Here is a 22,343-nt window from a genome sequence, read left to right as displayed (position 1 = left end):
TATTTGTATAAATTAAATTCAACCAAGATTTCTTTATTACTTATTTTGTGATAAGAACTATGGTAGATACTTTGAGATTAGGCTGTTGCATTCAAAAACTTAAAATTCAGTGGAAGCACAGAGGTTATTATAGAGAATGATCTTTGGGCTGAGAGTCACGTGTTGTAGGCATATGGGAGAAAAACAATCTTTTCTAATGGGTGTGTGGTAGGGAGGGAGAGCAACAACTTGATGGAGACAATGGCATTTGATTTGGGTGTCATGACTAAGGTTTCTGAGAGTAGAGAATTAAGTCAATCAAATGTCTTTTAAATCCAATCAAATGTATAATGGCCCAACCCATGGATAATACATAATGACGATGGGACAAGTTCAATACATAATGACAGTGGGACAAGTTCCTTGAATTGAAAAGTAAACACCAAGGATCATTCTACAAATAGAACAACTCGAAATAAGCAATCAACAGTAACATTATAGATAGCTACTTTGTTCCTGCCAGCCCATGTGAACTAGTCTCTTGAATTTCAATTATCAGGAAAGCACACCTTGCTAACTTTTTTTGACTTAGACGAATAAATAGAAGAGGTAATTGCTTAGATACTTTAGACAAAAGCCAAACTGACCTGAGTTGTCCTGAATCAGTGCCTGCTCTGTGGTTAGACTGCATCTTTTCCAGAAGCCATAGACAGGTATTTTAGAGATGATCTCTGATTGAAATCTCTGCTCTTTCTAGAGGACGCTTAAAATTCGACACCATTCTGTGAAGTGATAAGTTTTACTGTTGAAGGAGGTAATGAAGAGGATGTTGTCCTTTGAGCTGGACTGCAGCATTCAGAGGCTCCTCGCCCCCCTCCCCTGTCCCTCGTGGTGCACCCGACATTCCCTCAGCGGGAGTTACCCTAGGGACTCAGCCTTGAGGGAGTAAGGTGTTGTTGAGACCATCTGAACTGTGTATATGACTGAACCTAGTAAGTCCACTGTACAATTTTTTAAGATTCTGGCAGAGAGGTGGGGAGATCTGCTTGTCTTGTGGATGCCCCACACGAGCTCCCCAAGTAAGTTCCCTTGCTTATGAAAACCAGCACCTACCAATGTGGAGTGACCTGCTTTTTTCTTCAGCCTCTCCATCCCCTCCTATACATAGGGGCCAGTTTGCAAACTAACATTTATTAGAGTCAACTTTGATCAGAACTCCTGACACAATGCCGTGTAGTTATGCTTGCTGTATGTCACAGGGGAAGTCCATGTCCACCAACAGATGAATGGGTTGAGAAGATATAGTACATACATACAATGGAAAACTGCTCAGCCATAAAAAAATAAAACAATGCTGGAGTTCCCAACATGGCTCAGTGGTTAATGAGCCCGACTAGTATCCATGAGGACGTGGGTTCGATCCCTGGCCTTGCTCAGTGGGGTAAGGATCTCGCATTGCTGTGAGCTGTGGTGAAGTTCATAGACATGGCTTGGATCCAGCGTTGCTGTGGCTGTGGTGTAGGCTAGCAACTATAGCTCCGAGTCAACCCCTAGCCTGGAAACTTCCATATGCCTCAGGAGCGGCCCTAAAAAGATCAAAAAAAAAAAAAAGAAAAAAGAAAAAAAAGAAGAAAGAAAGAAAGAAACAATGCCATTTACAGTAACATGGATGCAGCTAGAAATTCTCATACTAATTTAAGTCAGAAAGAAAAAGACAAAAAGACAAATACCATATGATATCAGTTATATGTGAAATATGAAATATGGCACCAGTGAACCTATCTACAGAACAGAAACAGACTCACAGACATAGAGAACAGACTTGTGGTTGGTAAGGAGGTAGGGGGAGGGAGTGGAATGGACTGGGAGTTTGGGGTTAGTAAATGCAAACTATTACAGTTAGAATGGATAAGCAATGAGGTCCTGATGTACAGCACAGGGAACTATATACAAAATTTGGGGACAGAACATGATGGACAATAATATGAGAAAAAGAATGTGTGTATATATATACATATATATATATATATGAGACTGGGTCATTTTGCTGTACAGCAGAAAATGGCACAAAATTGTAAATCAACTATACTTTACTTAAAAGAAGAATGATAATGTGTCATCAGTGTATTGATTAAAATGAAAAAACAAAAAGACCACTCTATGTTTCTGTAAGAATTGTGAATTGCTACAGATTTTTGAGAAAATAATTTGTTAACACCTGTACAAATGGAAATGATTCTGGAATCCCACATTCCTTCTTCCAGGAATCAAGACAGTAGAATTAAAAGCACCACTACTTAGGCCATCTGCAAAATAATACATACTGCCACAATTTTGTATTTGGGAAATGCTGGAAACACCTTGAAGGTTTAGCAATCCTAGAATAATTTGAATAGGTTTTGGAATATTAGGCAAATATGGAAATAAAAGGGATGGGATCTGCACAAAAAGAGAACTCCTCTGATCGGAAATAAGTGGAGAATATTTTTTTTTCCTTAAGTCTACTTTTTTCTTTTTTGTTTTTTCTTCTTCTCTGGAGAACTTTTTTATTTTTTAGCAGCCACCACTTTAATCTTTCTTTACAGTATTTTTTTAAATTAGAGTATAGTTGATTTACAGTGTTTCTTGAATTTCTGTTGTACAGCAAAGTGACCCAATCACAGGCATTTCTCTGTGCTCTACAGTAGGGCTCCATTGTCCATCCATTCCAAATATAACAGTTTGCATCCAAAAACCGCCAAAATAACTGTCCATCCCACTGCTTCCTCCCTACCCCCTGGGAACCACAAGTCTGCTCTTCTTCACCATGATCTGTTTCTGTTCTGTAGGTAGGTTTTTCTGTGCCATATTTTAGATTCCACAAATAAGTGATATCATATGGTATTTGTCCTTTTATTCTGCCTTATTCACTTAGTATGAGAATCTCTAGGTTGCTGCAAATGGCATTAGTTTATCTTTTCTATGGCTGAGTAGTATTCCTTTTCATTGTTTCCACTCTTAACTGCTACAAATAAAATTGCTATGAACAACTGTGTGCATAGGTTTTTGTGTGGGCATAAGTTTTTTATTTTTCTGGGATAAATACCTAAGAATGAAATTGCAGAGTAGTAGAGTAAGTGTATGTTTAGTTTTTTAAGAAATTGCCAAACTATTTTCCAGGGTAGATGTACCATTTTATGAGGAACATATGATGGAAGATAATTTTTAAAAGGAAGAATATCAAATTCTCTGCTTGAGAATTCCTTTTAAGCTGAGAAGGGCTGTAACACCATGTTCCTGCAAAAGCTTACTGCTGGCTCTTTTTCCCCTATGGCATTTGGCTGCCAAATCATCCTACTTTGTGTGTGTGTGTGTGTGTGTGTGTGTGTGTACCTCTGCTGCAATTGGGCTTATCCCTAAAACATGGTGAAAAAATACACTGCTCACTGTGCTGGGAGCAAAATTCTTACCAGCTTTGTGTTCATCAGGCAACGGTGAATCAGGTGTGCTGGAGAAAAAATGACATTGCCCTGATAAAACCTAACTCAGAGGTAACTGAGGCTTTCCAAATTGTTCAGTCTCCTAGTCTCTACTTCCTCCTGTCTTGCTACAGTTAACCTGTCCACATCCAGGACCAAGATTTATCATTTGGGGCCTCTGTTTGTATCAGTGTTATGTTTAAATGTTACCTCAAGTAACAGAGAGTCCCTGGTTGGTTTGGTTTTGCACACACTTCTAGCTCCCAACTTCTGCCAAAGTACTAGCACCTCTCACTGAATTGGACTCGTGATTCACTTGTTCTCTTCATTCAAGTCTGAGCTCAAATGGCATCTCATCTGAGCAGTCTTCTCTGGGGGCCTCACCCCAGCATCAGTCTCACTGCCCTAAACTGGCTGTATTTTTCCTCATAGTGCATATAATCACCTGATAGGGTATTTGTTGTGCTAGTGGTCTCATCTTGCTAGAATGTAAACTGCCTGAAACAGGGACCCTGTGTGGTTCATGACTATTTCCACAACCCGGAGGCAGCACCTGCCACACCACAGATACTCCAATAGGTGCAGAGGGGACAATTCAACAAAAATTTTACTGTGGTTTCCTAACTGATCTACTCATGTTCATTGCCTTGCCTCTACAATTTATCTTTCACTCAAAGAACTAAAGCTATCCCCCGAAGACAAAGACGCCGAGCTGACTGAATCAGCTCACTGCAGAACGTTAAATGGTCCTTCACTGCTTATTGAGGAAAACCCTCTTTCAGAGGAGTAACTAAACTCTCCACAATTTACCTTCCAGAAAATTTTCTGGCACCATGGATGCTTTCTTTTCCTTCATTTTATAGTCCAGGCTCACCAGTTCATTCACTTTTTCTGACTATGCCAAGCACTTTCATGCCAACAAAATTTTAGTCTTTTTCCCCCCTTGTTCTGTCCCCCTCCTCCAACCATTCATGTAGGAATTTTGAGTTATAATGTTCACTTGTTTTACGACAACTTTTTTTTTTTTGGCAAATTTCCTTCGTATTCTTTCTTAGAGTATTTTCTGTCTGGTGGCTGTGCTATATATAAGCTATACAGCTTTTGAATATCCTGGTGTCTCCAGACTAGCCATTAGCAAAAGATTCCTCTAGAGTCGGGGGAGGACCCAGAGTAATTTGCCAGATTCTCTCGTCAAATTCTGCCTCCTCTGATGCTTCAGTGCAGAACCAGGACTGCAAAAACGTGGCCCCACGTATAGCTCCACCTCCCTTGGCTCTCTTATGAGTAGGACTCCCGCCAGCATGGAGCTTCCCTGGTTGTTATTAATGACAACTTGGCATCTGCCTTCCACATACATCTCTTGAAAAGTGGAGCTCTCTGGACTTCCCGTGTGGCTCACAGCAAAAAGTGGTGTTCTCTGAGTTTAGTCACCTCAGGTCCTCACTGGGCCCTTCCTGTGCTTTTCTCCCTCTGCCTTCTCCAGTTAGTGTCCCCTATTGCATCTCAGGGTTGCTCATGGCATTCCCATCAGGATAAGACCTCATTGTCCAGGAGTAAATATTTCCATTAGTGTCTGAGCAGGGCCACTGCCAGGCCCCCTCTCTGTCCCATTCTCCACTGCACCACCACTCCACTGTGACTGCACCAACCTTGCTTCTTAGGTAAGTCTGTCAGGTTTCAGATGATTTTTTGTTTGTTTGTTTGTTTTGCTTTTTAGGGCTGCACCCATGGCATATGGAGGTTCCCAGGCTAGGAGTCCAGTCGGAACTACAGCTGCTGGCCTACGTCACAGCCACAGCAACACCAGATCCTTAACCCACTGAGCGAGGCCAGGGATCAGACCTGCAACCTCATGGTTCCTAGTCGGATTTGTTTCTGATGTGCCATGATGGGAACTCCGGGTTTCAGATGTTTTGACTGCACTTTAGTGCAGTTTGGAATTTTTGCATGTTTCCTGCTGAGAATGTAGAGCATACTTTCTGTTGCAGCTGATGCTGCTGTTTTCTCCTCATTGCTCTGCAGATTTTCCAGAGGAAAAGCAAGAAGATTCAGAATTATGCTGCTGCCATTCTCCTATCTGGTTCATCCAATTTAAAGCTCTACACTTTAGTCTAGGATTCCTGTCCTTACTAATTTGGGGTTAATAGGTCCTTTTTCATATGAAATGATGGTGACAGGTGGACTGGAGTTTTACGGTATTTTTAAATGTACTGATTTGGAAAAATAAAATCTAACAACTTTATAGTTGTTCTCAATTTCTTTAAAATATTATTAACCTGTGAAACATTTAAGTCTAGAAATGTCTGATATGTATTTGCCTCTCTCTGTCTTTATTTACCTGCCTATGGAACTACCTCCCTATTCTATGTACTTCAGCCAACATTTACTGTATTTCAGGCATTCATCCAAGATACAAAGGCGTATAGTTATGGACTAGGACCATGCAACATGTTATAGCAAAACAGAGAAAGGACTTATGACTTCTAGATAAATAAAAAGGTTGAGCTTTATGGAGACAGTATCAATGATTAAACATGACCACTATGTGGCTGGAATGGGAATAAGGAAAAAAGACTAAAACCACATTAACATAAAAATGTGAGGCATGGTTAGAAAAAGTGAGTGAACCAGTGTGGCTAGACTGGAGAATGGAGGAAAAAAATCCTCCATGTTAGAATGTCTTCTGGAAGACAAACTGTGAGTAATTTAATCACTACTCTAGATGAGTCCAGGCTTTAGTAAGTAAGAAAATTTCCATATAAATGGGGACAAAAATTGAAAAATTACTATGCACAGAATAAGTTGGTAATAAATAGTTTTCATATATTTATTAGCAACCAATTAGACTCTGAAAATATAGAAATTTTCATTTACAGTAGCCACAAAAAAGACAAAATAGGAAAAAACAATTTGAAATGGGAAAAAAAAGAGAGGGAAACTTTAAAATATTTCTTAAAATAAATAAAAGATTTGAACCTTTGAGAAGCTTCAAAATGTATGTGGATAGTATGATTCAACATCATGAAGACATCATTCTGAGTTAATTTACAAATCTAATATAATTACAATTAAAATATTAATACATTGTCCTGTGGCACTAAACAAGTCGATTCTAAAGTTCACAAGGAAAAAGTCTGATTCTAAACAAGTCAGAAAACTCTGGAAAGAAAAAGCAATAACATGAGGCTAATCTTATCACCTTATAGTGTAACACCTCAGTATTTAAAACTGGTATTGGAGCTGTCTGAAGACAGACCAGTTTAACAAAAGAGAAAGCTTAGAAACAGATGCAAATAAATGTGGGAATTTATTTGGTCTATTTAATAGTTGGGATAAAGTTTGACTTTTAGGAAATAATATGGGGCACAACAGGGAAGTTGTCTAGACTAAGACAAAGCTGGATCTGCCTCTTACAGGAAGGACAAATTCCAAGTGGCTCCACAAGTATAATACGTAAAATATTCATAAAATATACTTAAAAGCCACCTATATATGCAAAGAAAATGAACAAATTTATATCTTGTGTAAAAAGCCTTTCTAACTGTGACTTTAAATCTAGGATCCATGAAATTAAAAAACAGATTTTACCACATAAAAGTCATTTTTGGCCTTGGAGTCCCCTTGTTGCATAGAGGGCATGGCAGGAAACATTCAACACAAAGGTAAAAGACAAATGGCAAACTTGGAAAAACATTTCCAACTTACACCTGAGACAGAAGACAAAAAGATAATGTCCTTAATATGTAAAGATCCCGTACATATTGAGAAGAGAAAAACAATCAATTAGAAAGCCAGTCAAAGGATGGTAACTGACAGATAATGTGAAAAGCAACCATCACAAACGACCTTTAAATATGCAAAAAAGGCTTAATTGAAACATAACAAGAAAAGCACAATTCAAAACTATACCTGTCATTGGAAAACATCACAAATTTTGGCAGAGGAAACAGATAGTTTTTACATTGCTGTAGCTAGGAAAAAGTTACAGCTATTAGATGAAATGCAACTGGGCAATCTATCAAGATTAGAGCAAGCTCACCTTGGGAAATTTGTTCTAGCTGTGGATTTTTGATATATTACAGGCCTATGTTTATTTGTTGCAGCACTGTGATAGCAAGAGATGAGAATCAATCTAGGTAAAGGATGAAAAGTTGAAGAGGTGAGAAGGCAAAAAATTTGGAGATTAACACTAGTCTATTGGAAAATTTTCAGAGACCTGAGGCCCAATGATGAAGAAGGGCAATACAATGAATATTTTCTTCCTTCTTCCTTCCTTCTTTCCTTCCTTCCTTCCCTCCCTCCCTTTCTTTTTCTCTTTTTCTCTTTCTTTTCTTTTTCTTTCTTTCTCTCCTTCCTTCCTTCTTTCTTTCTCTCCTTCCTTCCTTCCTTCTTTCTTTCTCTCCTTCCTTCCTTCCTTCTTTCTTTCTCTCCTTCCTTCCTTCTTTCTTTCTTTTTCTTTCTCTCTCTCTCTCTCTCTCTCTCTCTCTCTCTCTCTTTCTTTCTTTTGTCATATCTGAGGCATATAGAAGTTCCCTGGGCCAGGGCCAGGGACTGAACCTACTCTCTCTATATAAGGATCATGTCATCTGACATCAGAGATAATTTTACTTCTCTCTTTCTGCTTAAGATACATTTTGCTTCTCTCTTCTTTCTTTCCTTTTTCCTATTTTCTTCCCCTAACTGATCTGGCTCAAACTTTCAGCACAACATTGACTAGAAGCAGCAAATGTAGCATTCTCGTTTTGTTCTTGATTTTAGGGAGAAAACTTTCAGTTTTTCATCGAGTATAATATTACTTATAATCTTTCACAAATGTCTTGTATCATGTTGAGGAAATTCCCTTATATTCCTAGTTTGTTTTTATCATTATATGGTGTTAGTTTAGTGATAACTAACATTGTTTGGTTTTGCTAACACCAAAAATGTCAATTTTTTTCTGCATGAATTGAAATGATCATTTCCCACCTCCATTCTATTAATGTAGCATATTATATTGCTTTCTTGGGCTAAACCCCACTTAGTCAAGATGCATAATCCTCTTAATATGCTACCGAATTCAGTTTGCTAGTATTTTGTTGAAGATTTCTGCATCTATATTCATCTTTCTCCAGTAAAACAGAATAATTCCACTTTTTATATCCTATTTTTTTCCAAATTTATTTCCTTTAAGATTTTAAAAATGAAATTCTAAGATATTATAAGATTAGTGAAAATATATTTGAAAGCATCTATCCTGACATGCAGTCAGCATTCCAAAAACAGCTTCATTCTTCCTGTCTCCTTTTATCAAAATCTTACCTATAAAAAAATTCATGTCATTTCAAGAATCTCATACTATTCAATAGCCCTTCTTTAAGGAGATTTCTTTCCATTTAATTTTTAACTTCAACCCCTAGATATGTATCTTTATAAAGCATATTTGAATATTATGTCAAAAATCATTTTCCCCACACCATTCTACTCTCATTTTGGGGAACTTCTTGAAAGATAAGATACTGTGAATTACTTTGTTGAGAGGAAATTTCTCGAAGGTGAAATGAAAGAGGGTATTCACCATGTTGCAAATTCAATTTCCCCGCATATTCTATAGAAATTTGTGATTATTTTTATCCATCTGTGATATTCTCCAAGTTATAAAGGAAGCTGTTACTTTTGAGGCCATTTCAAAAGTTACTTTATAAAGGATCTTATATAAGAACAAGCATCTAGGAGTTCCCGTTGTGGCTCGGTGGTTAACGAATCCGACTAGAAACCATGAGATTGCAGGTCTGATCCCTGGCCTTGCTCAGTGGGTTAAGGATCCGGCATTGCCGTGAGCTGTGGTGTAGACTGCAGATGCGGCTCAGATCCAGTGTTGCTTTTGCTGTGTAGGCTGGAGGCTACAGCTCAGATTAGATCCCTAGCCTGGGAACCTCCTTATGCCATGGGAGCAGCCCTAGAAAAGGCAAAAAGACAAAAAAAAAAAAAAAAAAAGAACAAACATCTAAATTGACTTGTAGAGTTGTAGTGTCCCAGGGTTGGGTTTGCCCATGGGTTCCTCCACAGTAATTAGAGTGTTGGGAAGTTCCTGTTGTGGCTCATGGGTAATGAGCCCAACTGGTATCCATGAGGATGCGGGTTCCATCCCTGGCCTCGCTCAGTGAGTCAGAGATCGGGAATGGCTGTGAGCTGTGGTGTAAGCCGCAGACACAGCTGGGATCCCACTTTGCTATGGCTGTGGTGTAGGCCAGCAGCTGTAGCTCCGATTTGACCTCTAGCCTGGGAGCCAGGGAACTTCCATATGTCAAGAGTGTAGCCCTAAAAAGCGGACAAAAAAAAATAGTGTTGAAAATTGCTTATTTCCCATTTGGTGTTATCAGTACTTATTATAAAACACCTTCTAAAACCAAGATTAGAATCCTGTTTAAAAAAGAAAGCTGGATGGCTAGAGGCAGGGCGAATCAACTTTCGAGTTCAACAACCAATTCAAGGCAGACCCTGGCCTAGAAGAGTAGCTACCTTAGAGCATAAAGAAATTTGGTGCTTGGGATCCATGAGTCATAAACTAATTTTCTTGGCTACTTTGTGGGGTTCATTTTTACCTCTTCTCAGCTCTGCTTCTCAGGGGTGATGGCCCTCATTACTATTAAAAGCAGCAGATTTCCCGCTAATGGCTAATGAGGGCATGATCTCCAGTGCCAGCTACTATTTCTACTTATATCTGCCACACTTCAAGCCAAGAACATTGATGTTGGTACAAGGATCCTATCTTTTGAAACTGACTGCCCTGCCTCTGGCCACTGTTCAAACTTCTATCGCCAAATGTAGCAGCTGTGCTGTGCTTTCAGATAGTTTCCTAAGCAGTTCTAGCGTTTGCTTTTTGGTAGCTCCCTTATGCTGTGATTCAGTGGAATCTGTGTGCCCTGGACAGAAACACAATGCATTCAAGTATTCATAAATACTTATCGAGCACCTGCAACGTATACACATTGTTCTAGATTTTAGGGACATATCAGTGAACAAAAAGGATGAACTTATATTCTGTCTATGCAATGGGAAAGAATTTCAATTCATTTCTTCCTTTAGAAACTTTCCCATTGTTCTTGAAACTTATTGAGTCTTGATACTTTTTTCTCATGATGGCTCACTCCATCTGAATTCTGGGGTAAATAGAATAAGTTCAGTTGGGATCTTTGCTATAAAACAAAGTAAGAGTTCAAAAGAAACCTGCTGAGTGTCTATTTATTTATTTACTTTGGCCACAATATGCAGCAGCTTGATGTGGGACCAAAGTTTCCAGACCAGGGACTGAACCTGGGCCGCAATGGTGAAAGCACCAAGTCCTAACGACTAGACACCAGGGAACTGCCTGAAATTTTATAGAACACGTAAATGTCACCCAAGATACACATACTGGGTAAACTTGTCTTTTTGGATGTGAAAGGATTATACTTTACCAAATATAATGTACAACCTGGAAAAGACATTGCTGGCTATTGCTTCATCAACCTCAACTCTCTGGTCTGGGAGATCTCCTTGGGGACATGTTGCAGAATTGCCTTATATGTGTAGTTTGAAATGAAACCTTTAAAGACATTTTATAATCAAACACAATCAATGTTTTTATAAACCTTAGCTTTCGAGGCAGCCTAACTTCCTGTCATAGACATTTAAAACAGCATCTTTTAAAATGAAACTGTCTGAAGTAGAGCACACTTGGCAACTGAGTCAGCAGAACTCAGGAAATAGTCTCTCTAAGGTGTCTGCAGGTCAGTTTCAACATACCAACACTTGTCAACACGTGCCCAGCTACCAACACTTGCCCTTGAACTTGTAGTTTCAAGGGTTCAGAGTAAGAGGTCTACCATAGAGAGGGGTATTTTGAAGAAGCAGACCTCTTGAAACCTATCAGCATAGTCAGCAGAACGCCAATGACTCTCACATCACCTGGTTTAAAGCAATTTATGTTATTTATAAGACCACAGTCTCAGGGTTGGATCACATTTATAGAGTGAAGAGCACGGTGCCCTAGAAGGCTTGTACTCCCAACTGGCTTGTGCTTGGGGAGACTGGTACTGACTTTTTTAGGCAGAGTAAACACAATGTGTAGGATTCACAAAATTGTGTGTTGTAACTTCCGTTGAAATCAGAAGAAAATGAATATAAAATAATGAATTGAGCCTGGATTATATATGTCTTTGTACCAACAGAGTCAATTTTTGATATTTTTGGTGCAAGAAGGGGCTCATGAAAGCAAAAATGTTTAGGGTCCATGAAGGCCATCTGGAGCCAAGGGGAGACAGATAATATCCAAGATTTTAAAAATAAAATATATAGTCTATTTGAGAAAAAAACAAATCAAGGAATGGGAAAAGTGTTAGGGGAAGGAGAGTTGAAATTTTAGATACTGTGCACCACGGAGTTCCCGTTGTGGCTCAGCAGAAATGAATCTGACCAGCATCCATGAAAACGCAGGTTCGATCCCTGGCCTTGCTCAGTGGGTAAGGATCCGGCGTTGCCATGAGCTGTGGTGTAGGTCGCAGATATGGTTAGGATTTGGCATGGCTGTGCTTGTGGTATAGGCCAGCTGTTGCAGCTCCAATTTAACCCCTAGCCTGGGAACTTCCATATGACTCGGGGATGGCCCTAAAGAGACAAAATAAATAAATAAATAAATAAGATACTGTGTACCAGGAGCAAGGTTTTCTGAGCAGGTGACATTTGAGTAGACCTGAGAGAGGTGTGTAAAGTGTTAGAAATACAGACAGAGATTATTATTATTATTATTATTATTACTTTTTGCCTTTTCTTGGGCCGCTCCCGTGGCATATGGAGGTTCCCAGGCTAGGGGTCGAATCGGAGCTGTAGCCACCGGCCTACACCAGAGACACAGCAACATGGGATCCGAGCCACGTCTGCAACCTACACCACAGCTCATGGCAATGTCGGATCCTTAACCCACTGAGCAAGGCCAGGGATCGAACCTGCAATCTCATGGTTCCTAGTTGGATTTGTTAACCACTGAGCTACGACAGGAACTCCAACAGAGATTATTATGGAAAAAAGGAAAAGCAGGTACTAAAGCCCTGATGCAAGAAGGTGCTTGATGTCTGAATAACAGGAAAGAGGCCAGCATGACTAGAGAGTATGAACAAAGAAAGACAAAGGGGAGGTAAGAAATAGATGAAATCAAAGAGGTGACTGGAGGTTAGCTTACATGGGTGTAAGGTTATTGTAAGAACTCTGACGTATTTTGACCTGATTTATATTTTAAAGGGGTTACCCTGCATGTTGTATTCAGAAGATACTGAAGGGGGCACAAGCAGAAGGTGCAAGGCCAGTTAGGAGGCTGTGGTAATAATCCAAGCAAGCAATAATGGTGACTTGGGTCAGGGTATTTGCAGTGGGGGTGATGAAAGGTAGATGGATTCTGTAAGCATTTTGAATGCAAGGATGATAAGACTCTGGATGGATTGGATCTGGGTTGTGAGAGGAAAAACAGGGGTCAAGGATGACTGTTTGGACTGAGCAAGAGGATGGACGGCATTACCACTGACTGAGATGGAGAACATTAAGGGAGAAGTAGGCTGGAGAAGAAAAGCAAGTTCCCTATTAAAAATACAGGTGCACGTGCTGTGAAGGCACCTGAAGAGCCCTCAGATGGAAACACTTTTGGGAGCCGTCTGTTTATCGATGCTATGCAGTGCCTTGGATTAGAAGAGAGCACTGAGGAAGAGAGTACAGAAAATGACAATGTCTTTTTAATTGTAGTATCTTCAACATCTAACTCAGCCGTTGGTTTTCAATAAAAATTTTTGTTGTTGTTGCTCTTTTTGCTATTTCTTGGGCTGCTCCCTCGGCATATGGAGGTTCCCAAGTTAGGGGTCTAATCGGAGCTGTAGCCACCGGCCTACGCCAGAGCCACAGCAACGCGGGATCCAAGCCGTGTCTGCAACCTACACCATAGCTCACGGCAACGCTGGATCCTTAACTGCCTGAGCAAGACCAGGGATCGAACCCGCAACCTCATGGTTCCTAGTCGAATACGTTAACCACTGCGCCATGACGGGAACTCCTCAATAAATATTTTTAATTGAATGAGAATGTTTCTACTTGTCACAGGTGATAGCAAAAAGCCCCCTAGGGCAGAGTCCTGTACCCTATTTTCCAAACTAGTCTCTGAGCAAGTGTTAACCACCCTTGTTCTTCACTCATAGCCCCCTGAAATTTTCTTTGCATATTTATTTTGGTCTGCAATTTTATGTTTATTGGGTTCATCACTTCGGTTCTAGTTCTTCATCTAAGACACAAGGGGCTAGAGACCGTTATCTATTCTAGTCTCCTCCCAGCATCCAGAATGGTGTCTAGAATATAATAGATACTCTATTACTACATGTTGAACAAAAAGTGAAAGGAAAAGAAATTTTAGAGGTCATTTTCTTTGGGCTTATCTATTGACTAAACACTCTTGAACTCTCAAGTCTATTTTTTATCTAATAGGGAAAAACAGGAAGACTTTATCTACATCCATGACGTCAACTTGTAGCATTAAGCTGATATTTTTTCCTCCTCTGCCATTTGCTCATCCCAGTCACTGATAGCCCACCTCGGCCCTCTTCTCACTGCATCTGTATGCAGCCTCATGTAAATATCACCATACACTGCCCCAGGTACCCACTGGCACGTGATTGGATTGGCATTCACAACAAAACCCCATCTGTTCTTCATCTAAAGTAAACCAAATGACATCAGATCCACTCTATGCCCGGAATGGGCTAAAATCACAGAAATAATATGACATTTATGGGCATTATACCGCAAAGTCTACATGACATCTCTAGCACTCACGGTCCATCACCTCTGGGTTGTTCTTACTGAAAGAAAGGTGTTTTCTACTTTGGGCCAGCCTTCACTTAGCGGTAGTTGCTCTATGATGCTACTGCAGCAGGTGCTTCTCTTCCCAAATAAAACCCACTACCTAGCAAAGGGTGCATCTGTATCTAGCTTTACAGTTTAGAGTTTCTGTTGAGTCCTAAAATGTTACTGCATTTCATGAAAACTGTGCCTTCTGAGATGTATGTATTTTCTCTAATATCACGATTTCATATAGTGTTAGTTTGAGGGAGTTTTTGACCCAGTGGGGCAAGGGTAGTGTATAGATCCATTGCAACTCCCAAATTATAAAACCCTCCTAGCCTCCTCTCAGTCCCAACAATTCAAGTGAGGAATAGGACTAGAATTTGAGTAAGTAATCTGTAGTGCAAGCTCTGAGAGGCTGGGGGAATCAGATTTGAAAGGCATGTCTGAGTAAAGAATGCTACTGGCACTTTGGGACTCTGGTCAAATAAAAGATAGCAATAGGCACTAAGTCCTGGATGAAAGTGCAATTGTTGGTATTTTTATATTTTTGGCTACTACTGACTGTACATTTTCTTTGTGCTTAGTAATTGCTTATATTTTATTATTATTATTATTATTTTTTTTTTATTTTTTGTCTTTTGTCTTTTTGTTGTTGTTGTTGTTGTTGTTGCTATTTCTTGGGCCGCTCCTGCGGCATATGGAGGTTCCCAGGCTAGGGGTTGAATCGGAGCTGTAGCCACCGGCCTACACCAGAACCACAGCAACGTGGGATCCGAGCCGCATCTGCAACCTACACCACAGCTCACGGCAACGCCGGATGGTTAACCCACTGAGCAAGGGCAGGGATCAAACCCGCAACCTCATGGTTCCTAGTCGGATTCGTTAACCACTGCGCCACGACGGGAACTCCATATTTTATTATTTAATTCCCTTACCAATTCCACAACACAGATATTTTCCCCTACTTTACAGATGATGAAACTGGATGCTAAGAACTTGGATACTTTCATCATAGAGTCACATATTAACAAATATTACAGCCCAAATTTGAACCCAGATCTCAGAATCTGTGCTCGTAACCATTTGCTTGGGGCCTGCTACTGATGCTGCACTTTAGAGCACAAAGTGGGGAAGACTAGAAAGACATAGAAATTCTACTTCCTTATTTGTTGCCTGAAGCTGGTCCTACTGCTTCCCCAAATAAAAATGAGGAGAAACCCAACTGTCTTTTTTTTTTTTTTTTTTGCTGTGCTCTTAGCATGTGGAAATTCCTGGGCCAGAGATTGAATGCCTGAGACAGTAGCAACTCAAGCCGCTGCAGTGACAATGCTGGATTCTTCACCTACTGAGCCACCAGGGAACTCTAAAACCCAACTGTCTTGATTACTACTGTTTCCAATACCTAGAGAATAGCTGACAAAACAAAACAAAAAACAAAAAACAAAAAAAGGGGGCTAAGCAGATATTTGTGGAAGAAATAAATGACTTAGAGTCAGATATTCAAAATCATCATCACAGTCTTTATTTCTAGCACAAGTCTTTCCATAAGATATTAAACAAAGAGTTTGATGAGGTTGTTTTAAAAAGAGAAATTAGCATTTTATGGCTAATTCTGATTCTCTTAGGTCATACCCTTCAGGACAGGTTCCTTGCAGAGTGCACTGTCCTGTCCAACAGCCCCTGTGTGTCAACTCTTTGAGCGATTCCCATGGTCTTCATTAGAAACATTGCTCGTTGCTTTCTATTCTAAATTCCAGCATAACAAGCTGATGATGTTTAAACAGCTGCTAGTTTCCACCCTAGAGAAGTCTACATTTCAATGATGAGCAGGAGAATTCCTATTCATAGGGCTGAAGCAGCATCCTTTGGAATAAGGAGAGAGCCTCTCAGCTCATCCTTACATTACACTGTATGTCAGGTGAATCACAAGGCTGTCCTGCAAGTTTGCTCTTTTGAGCTTCCAAGAGTTTATAAAATGTCTGCTATACCATAAGAAGACCTATCTGTAGCTAATTATTTCCTGGCTTTGACTCAGATGAGCCAAACTCCCCAAATCTCCTGTCATGAGCATAGGCTACCTTCTAATGTTTCAAGTAGTTTTGCTGAGAGCTAATATGAGCCTCCTACAAAGAGTTATCTTATCCAAACTTTTAGGCTCTGTGCTGAACTGAACATCCATCTACTTCATCCCTTGTATTAGATCTACTGAGTAAATATTCAGCTAAATGAAAAACAGTTCTATTCTAAATATTACTGCTGAAAATTTTACTTGCAGCTGACCCCAAATCTCTGTCTTCTCTGCATCACCCTGTTCTTGATGGAACTATTTTCTATCTTCCCCTTTGTTCCCAGAAAAGTCCCCTAGACCCGTGGTTCTCAACTGGGGACAATTGTTTCCCCAGAAGATGTTCGGCAATATCTGGAGACATTTTTGGTTTTTTCAAGTGGTGAGATGCCACTGGAATCTACTACCTAGAGACTAGGGATACTGCTAAACACCCTGAAATGCACAGGACAGCGCCCCCCACCCCCAAATGATCCCTTTCAAAATGTCCACACAGTGCCACTGTTGAGAAACACTGTTCTAGAGTATGAGGGATATTAATATCCTGGCGAGCACCATAAAGACACCTCTTATTCGCATTTATCAAATTTAATTTTATTGACATTAAAATAACAAACCTATCATTTATAAATAGAGGAAAATAAGAGCACTTAACAGAAATTACAAAAATTGATTGTTAAGCTCCTGTGCTAGGCTAGGCGCTATGTTCTTACAACTCTAAGAAAAAATTACTGCTCTTTCCCCCATTTTACGGGAAGGAAATGAAATTTAGAGAAAGGTTAATAAACATACTCAAGGTCACATAGGAAAGAGCAGAGTTAGGATTTGAATTCTGGCATGACTCCAAAGTCCCTGTTCTTTCCACTAGAGCTTCAGAATGATCCCTTCCCACTGGAAGGAAAAGCACAGAAATAAATTTCTCAAAATTTTCAAACTTGTCCTCAAATGACTCATCTCATTTCCTGAAATTCCTATTTCACAGCCTGTCAGACAGATGAATCCATGCCCTGACCTACTTCCTCTCAAGTACAACCCTCTTGCACATGGGGAAACTGTTGCAAAGGACTATCAAATGGGTGCTATGATCCTATCGTTTATGTAGCATTTTGAAACCATCAATTTACTTAACCCTTTGGTAACTTGTGCTTTATGACTAATCTGCCTCACTGAGCCAAACTTTTAACTCTCTCCTGGATTGTTTGTAGATAATCTTGTGGTCTCTATCCCAGAAAGCATCGGAGGCTGCCTTTTTGATCCACTGCAGTCAAGGCAGTGCCTTCATTTCAGTTTTCTGATCTACTTAACACCGTCGGGATAATGTTTAGCCAAGCCCCTTTCTGCCCATTCCCAGAACATCTGTATAGCTATGTATATATATGTATGTACAACCTTTGATTCATTTTTAAACTATACCATAAGGATGCATACTCTTTTATACTGTACTCTTAAACACCATTACTGTTTTTCTAATACTGGGGCAGCCATGATCAATACTTCAGGGAGGTCCTTCTCTTCTCCTTAAAATAAATTCATGATTCTTGTGCCATGGGGTATTTAGAATGATGGAGTTGGTTAAATTCACTCAGCTGTGGTCTCCCAGGAACCAAAGTTCTTCTAAGGGTGGCTATTAGGCCAAACAGTTTAATTGAATTTTTTTTTTTTTGCCTTTTCTAGGGCAACTTCTGTGGCATATGGAGGTTTCCAGGCTAGGGGTTGATTCGGAGCTGTAGCAACCGGTCTACACCAGAGCCACAGTGACTCCGGATCCAAGCCATGTCTGTGACATACACCACAGCTCACGGCAACGCCAGATCCTTAACCCACTGAGCAAGGGCAGGGATCGAACCTGCAACCTCATGATTCCTAGTCAGATTCGTTAACCACAGTGCCACAGTGGGAACTCCAAAATTCGTATCCACATTTTACACAAATTCCAGAAAAAAGTAATGTAAAGAAATAAAACAATACTAACACTAGATAAAAATACAGGTGATAATTCATTTGATCTCTAGGTAAAAAATATTTTATATGTACAAAACAGATATATACATACACATATATTTAAACCAAATCATATTGTATTGCATATTCGATTTTTTTCCACTGAACAATGTCTCCCGGATATCTTTTTCAGAAGTACACGAAAAGCTATCTTATTCTTTTTCATGGCTTAACATTAGTCCAGTATACCATAGTTTATTTAACTATTTCTCTATGGATGAACATTTAGGCTGGTTCTTGTTTTGTTTGTTTTTGTGGTGTGTGTGATTATAAGTGATACTGCAATTAAAATTTCTACATTTATCTTTTTTTAACTCAATGAACTGTATAGCATTTATAGTTGTACAGCAATCATGACAACCCAGTTTTACAGCATTTATATTGGTATATGGTTGCTTGTAATAGTCTCTAATGATCCTTTGTATTTCTGTGATGTCTGTTGTAACTTCTCCTTTTTCATTTCTAATATTATTGATTTGAGTCCTCTCTGCCTCTCTTTTTTTGATGAGTCTGGCTAAGGGTTTATCAGTTTTGTTGATCTTTTCAAAGAACAAGCTTTTAGTTTCATTGATCTTTTCCTATGGTTTTCTTAGTTTCTATTTCATTTATTTCTGCTCTGATCTTTATGATTTCTTTCCTCCTGCTAACTTTGGGTTTTGTCTGTTCTTCTCTCTCTAGTTGCTTTAGGTGTAAAGATAGGTTGTTTATTTGAGCTTTTTCTTGTTTCCTGAGGTAGGCGTGTATTTGCTGTAAACTTCAGTCTTAGAACTGCTTTTGCTGCATCCCATAGGTGTTGGATTGTTGTGTCTTTGCTGTCATTTGCTCCTAGATATTTTTAAATTTCCTCTTTTATTTCTTCAGAGAGGTTGTTTAGTGGCATATTGTTTAGTCTCCACGTGCTTTTGCTTTTTTTTTTTTTGCAGGTTTTCCTTGTTGATTTCCAGTCATATAAATGTTGTAGTTGGAAAAAATGCTTGATATGATTTCAATTTTCTTAAGTTTACTGAAGCTTGATTTGTGGCCCAGAATGTGATCTATCCTAGAGAATGTTCCATGCACACTTGAGAAGAATGTGTATTCTGCTGCTTTTGGATGGAATGTTCTATAAATATTAAGTCCATCTGGTCTAATGTATCATTTAAGGCTTGTATTTCCTTGTTGATTTTCTGTCTGGATGATCGGTCCATTGCTGTAAGTAGGGTGTTAAAAGTCCCCCACTATTATTGTGTTATTGTAAATTTCTCCTTTTAAGGTTGTTAGCAGTTGCCTTATACACTGAGGTGATCTCATGTTGGGTGCATATATATTTACAATTGCTATATCTTCTTCTTGGATTGATCCTTAGATTATATACTGTCATTCTTTGTCTCTTATAATATTCTTTATTTTAAGGTCTATTTTGTCTGATATGAGTATTGCTACTCCAGCTTTCTTTTGGTTTCAGTTTGCACGGAATATTTTCTCCCATCCTCTCACTTTCAATTTGTACATGTCACTAGAAGTGAAGTGGGTCTACTGAAGACAGCATATATGTGCATCTTGTTTTTGTATCCATTTAGCCAGTCTATGTCTTTTGGTTGGGGCATTTAGTCCTTCTGCATTTAAGGTAATTATTGATATGTATGTTCTTAAAGCCGTTGTATTAACTGTTTTGGATTTTTTTTTTCTTATTTTTTTCTTTTTAGGACCATACCCACGGCATATGGAGGTTCTCAGGCTAGGGGTCAAAATGGAGCTACAGCTGCTGGCCTACGTCATGGCCAAAGCAACACAGGATCTGAGCCGCATCTGCAACCTACACCACAGCTCACAGCAATGCCGTTTTCCTGACCCACTGAGCAAGGCCAGGGGTCAAACCCACATTCTCATGGATACTAGTTGGATTTGTTTCCACTGTGCCATAATGGGAACTCCCTTTGATTTGTTTTTGTTGGTCTATTTTCTTCCCTTCTTCTCTTGTGGTTTGATGACTATCACTGTCGCTGCACTTGGATTGCTTTTTCTTATTTGTGTATCTACGGTGGGATTTTGGTTTGCAGTTACCCTGAAGTTTTGATACAGGAGTCTATACATATACAAGATTGTTTTCAGTTGTTGCTCTCTTAATTGCACGTGCATCTCCAGTCCTGCATTCACACCCTCCTCTCTTCATGATTTCTGATTTTGGTAGCATATTTGTGTGTGGATGATTTCTTACCTTTACTATATGTATGCCTTCACTAGTGAGCTTTGTCATTTGTAATATTTTTGTTTCTAGTTGTGGCCTTTTCTTTTCCACATTCTGTTAGCTTTTGCTTGTCTATAAAGCTTTATAAAGCTTTTGATTTCTCCTTCAAATCTGAATGAGAACCTTGCTGGGTACAGTAATCTTGGTTGGAGGTTTTCTTCTTTTATCATTTTAATTATATCGTGCCACTCCCTTCTGGCCTGTAGAATTTCTACTGAAAAATCTGCCATTAACTTTATTGGGGTTCCCTTGTATGCTATTCATTTCTTTTCCCTAGCTGCTTTCAATATATTAATATTGGTCAGTTGATTAATATGTGTCTTGGGGTGTTCCTTCTTGGGTTTATTTTATATGCTACTCATTGTGCTTCCTGGATTTGAGTGAATGATTTTTCTCCCATGTTACTGAAGTTTTTGGCTATTATCTCTTCAAATATTTTCTCTGGCTCTTTCTCTCTTCTCTTTCTGGCACCCCTATAATACAGATGTTGGTGTGTTTAACATCTCAGAGTTCTCTTAGACTGTCATCATTTCTTTTCAATATTTTTTCTGTTTTCTGTCCCACATTAGTGATTTCCACTAGTCTGTCCTCCACCTTGCTTATTCATTCTCCTGCCTCCTGTATTCTGCTATTGGTTGCTTCTAGTGAACTTTTTATTTCAGTTATTGTATTCTGCATCTCTGCTTGCTTAATCCTTAAATATCCTATTTCTTTGTTCAATGTTTCATGTAATTTATCAATCTTTGCCTCCAGTTTATTTCCAAGAACTTTAATCACCTTTTTCATGGAGGTTGGTAATCTCCAGATCATTTAGCTGTTTTACTTTTTTTTTTTCCTTGTTCCTTTATATGAGTCATAATTCTTTGCCTTTTCATTTTGTATAGACTTTTGGTGTGGTCTCCTTTTTTGCAGACAATAGGGTTGTAGCCTTTCTTGCTTCTGATGTCTACCCCCTTTGTGGCTGAAGTTAGTATGGGGGCTTGCTGTAGGCTTCCTGATGGGAGGGACTGGTGCCTGTCCATTGGTAGGTGGAGCTGATTCTTATCCCTCTGGTGGGTGGGACTTTGACTCTGGGTAAGATTAGAGGCAGCTGTGTGCCTGGTGAGTCTTTAGGCAGCCTGTGTGCTGATGGGTGGGGCTGTGTTCCCCTGTGGATTATTGTTTGGCCTGGGGCTTCTCAGCTGATGGGTGGAGCCATATTTTTCCAAAATGGCCACCTCTAGAGGAGTGCATGCTGATGATTATTCCCGAGACCCTTGCCTCCAGTGTCCTTCCCCCAGAATGAGCCACAGTCACCCCCTGTTTTCCCAGAAGATCCTCCAAGAGAGCTGTAGGCAGGTCTGACCCAGATTCCTATCTGGTCTCTGCTTTGCCCTGGACTCAGTGCACAGGAAAGCCTCTGTGTGCCTTTTAAGAATGGAGTCTCCATTTCCCCCAGTCCCATGGAGCTCCTGCACACAAGCCCCGCTGGCCCTCAAAGCCAAATGCTCTGGGGGCTCCTCCTCCCAATGCCAGATCCCCAGGCATGGGATCCGGATGCGGGGCTCAGAACTCTTACTTCCATAGGTGAGTCTCTGTGATATAGTTAACTTCAGTCTGTGGGCTACCCACCCGGCAGGTATGGGGTTCTTTACATTGCATAATCACCCCTCCTACCATCTTGATGTGGTCTCCTCTTTGTCTTCTGGAGCAGGATATATTTTTTGATTGTTTGCAGTCTATCTGTTTGAAGGTTGTTCAGCATTTGGTTGTAATTTTGTTCTTTTTATGAGAG

General features: G+C 39.7%; 2 protein-coding genes across 21 annotated transcripts in view; both read right to left on the bottom strand.

Moving 5' to 3' along the window:
• The window catches only part of CASP6 (caspase 6), a 1,021,045-nt gene that overhangs the window by 582,589 nt on the left and 416,113 nt on the right, over positions 1–22,343 (bottom strand). The gene's annotated exons all lie outside the window — the stretch shown is intronic.
• Positions 1–22,343, bottom strand: part of ELOVL6 (ELOVL fatty acid elongase 6) — a 465,493-nt gene that overhangs the window by 235,177 nt on the left and 207,973 nt on the right. The window contains exon 4 of one of the 20 annotated variants that reach the window (XM_084973208.1): positions 627–761. The exons of the other annotated variants lie outside the window; for them this stretch is intronic. The gene's annotated coding sequence lies outside the window, so the exon portion shown is untranslated. The remainder of the gene's footprint in view (positions 1–626; positions 762–22,343) is intronic. 20 annotated transcript variants of the gene reach the window in all.

The sequence above is a fragment of the Sus scrofa genome, chromosome 8, assembly GCF_054392235.1.
Source record: "Sus scrofa isolate SSC_HxYL_T2T_F1_AM1 chromosome 8, Sscrofa_HxYL_maternal_Yorkshire_Landrace_v2.0, whole genome shotgun sequence".
NCBI lineage: Eukaryota > Metazoa > Chordata > Mammalia > Artiodactyla > Suidae > Sus > Sus scrofa.
The sequence above is the reverse complement of the archived record's forward strand: the minus strand, read 5'-3'. Positions and strand labels throughout refer to the sequence as shown.